Raw genomic sequence first — 2,656 nt, forward strand, 5'->3', positions numbered from 1 at the left:
TATCTTCTAAGAACATACCATGCCTCACCTTATCTTCTAAGAACACACCATGCCTCACCTTATCTTCTAAGAACACACCATGTCTCACCTTATCTTCTAAGAACACACCATATCTCACCTTGTCTTCTAAGAACACACCATGTCTCACCTTATCTTCTAAGAACACACCATGCCTCACCTTAGGACCAAGCCATTTGAGGAGCAATAATTCATATGCATAATAAAATCTACACGCACGAACAGCAAGGTTGACCAAAATAGACACCGGCGGTTAAGTTTCTGTCATTGGATGGCCCATGATTAGTAACTACTTTTTTATACTGTACCTTTACGACTTCAACCACAAGGGATCGACCATCGCATGAACCTGTTGTTTTATTATGGGTATATGGACACCATCCAATACAAGTGTAAGTGTTGATGCCACAGGAGGTTGGTGGCACCTTAATTAGGGAGGACGGGCTCGCCTGTAGCTCAGTTGGTAGAGCATGCGCTTGCAATGCCAGGGTTGTGGGTTCGTTTCCCACGGGGGGCCAGTATGAAAATGTATGCACTCACTAACTGTAAGTCGCTCTGGATAAGAGCGTCTGCTAAATGACTAAAATGTAAAATGTAAAAATGTGGTAATGGCTGGAACGAAATAAGTGGAATGGTATAAAATACATTAAGCACGTGATTTCCATGTGTTTGATGCCATTCCATTTGCTCTGTTCCAGCTATTATTATGAGCCATCCTCCCCTCAGCAGCCTCTACTGGTTGATGCATATTATAAACAGTTCTTTAAAGCAGTTGTAAATTGTATTAATTATTGTGGCAGTAATCGCAAACATAAATAAGTTCTTTACAAGGTTTATTTTTGCATAATGGCATAGATTATTAGAGCGTGTAATTGAACGGTAGATTTCTCACTATCGATTTTACCATTCAGTGTCAGTAGCCATACAAGCACTGCAACTTTAAGTTCATACCCCAAAGTATTCACAATTATGACAATTGCCATTTGCCACCATATACCAGTACTGCTTATTTAAATTCTGTATGTAAGCTAATTCTCCATCAGGTACATTATTGACTGACACAATTATCTCCCTTTAAATCATATGCTCTTGTTAGCATACCGCAGTAAACTCATCAAGCACTAACAGTTATGAAAAATACATTTATCTTAGTAACAGCATGTCACCTAGTCTGAGTCAACAGAAAGGCAGGACTTCAAACATGGTGTGTAAACTGAAAGGTTTATATATTTAATGAGTTTCTCAGAACTGTCCTTACTGGAGAAATTATCATGTGATTTACTGCGATGACATTTCTCTAATTATACCAATGGACCAGTTTTAAAACAAATTATCTAAATGAATGACTAAATGTGTATAAATGTCATGGTTGGAAACGTGTTCCAGCTCATGACTGATCACCTGTTCTCGTTCTGCAGTTGGCCCTGAGATGGTAGCTCCAGGCCAGATGTCCTCATCAGCGATTCCCTGTCATGAACAAGAATGACTTTTGCTCCACCACTTCACTCAGCATTGCTCTGTGAAGGATGAACCACTCCTGTGACTCCCAGACTAGTGAGATCGCCAATGTGACAGCAGATCCATGGGGGGGCCATGAGATATGAGAGGTGGTGGTATTCGTACTCATCACAGGACCTCTCTCTTTGGTCACTATCATTGATCTCCTTCCAGGTCAACAGCGAGCTACGCACCGTCAGCAACTACTTCCTGCTGATCCTGGGGGCGGTTTCTATGAACCTCTATGCTGTTTACATCATCATGGGCCACTGGGCCCAAGGCAGCCTGGCCTGTTAAGTCTGGCTGGCCGTGGACTATGTGGCCAGCAACGTCTCTGTCATGAACCTGCTGGTCATCAGCTTCGACCGCTTCTACTCCGTCACAAGACCTCTCAGCTACAGGGCCCAGTGCACCACACGCCGGGCAGCTGGCCTGGGCAGTGTCCTTCATCCTGTGAGGGCCGGCCATCCTGTTCTGGCCCCAAGTGGTGGGCAGGTCCTCGCAGGATAAGGTTGGCTCTCTCATTCCTGAACGAGCCTGCTCTCACATTCGGCACGGCCATCGCTGCCTTCTAGCTTCCTGTCACCATCATGGGCATACTGTACTGGAAGATCTACTGGGAGATCGAAAAGCGAGCCCAGGGTCTGGAGGGGCTGCTGGGGTCTGGGAGCAGTGGAGGGGCCTCCCAGGGATCTGAGGGAAGGGCTGTTTACTCCAACAGCACCAAGAGCAGTGCGAGCAGGTCCAGAGAGGTGTCTGCTGGCAGGGAGCAGAGCAGTGAGGGGTCCCAGAGCTGCTTCCCTGTGAGAGAGGAGCCTAAGTAGAGCAGGGGGAGGAGAATAGCAACACTGTCGCTGTCTCCCACCAGGGGTAGCTAGAGGGAGGGCTGCAGAGACAGCACCTGTAATGTAGATGAGGAAGAGCCTAATGTCTCCGTCTCCTCCTCAGAGGAAGAACCAGAGCAGAAGTAGCAGGGGCCGAGCGCTATGACAAGCCCTAAAACCATGATCCCACTAAGAGATGTCCAGGGCAGGGACACTGGAGGGGCCCAAAAATCCCCTGATGTCTAGGGCAGGGGACAGTACAACTGGCCCACAGGGCAGGCAGTCCTCCCTGAGAGGCTCCACATCTTCAGACTCCA

General features: G+C 47.1%; 1 pseudogene across 1 annotated transcript; it reads left to right on the forward strand.

Annotated features, from left to right (window-relative positions):
- The first annotated feature begins 1,544 nt into the window (after positions 1 to 1,544).
- On the forward strand, positions 1,545 to 2,339 carry LOC311099832 (muscarinic acetylcholine receptor M3-like; annotated as a pseudogene). Its single transcript has one exon. The product of its transcript is annotated as a muscarinic acetylcholine receptor M3-like (transcript).
- The last annotated feature ends 317 nt before the right edge of the window (positions 2,340 to 2,656 follow it).

This window comes from Coregonus lavaretus, assembly GCF_964263955.1.
Source record: "Coregonus lavaretus genome assembly, chromosome: 24".
Classification (NCBI taxonomy): domain Eukaryota; kingdom Metazoa; phylum Chordata; class Actinopteri; order Salmoniformes; family Salmonidae; genus Coregonus; species Coregonus lavaretus.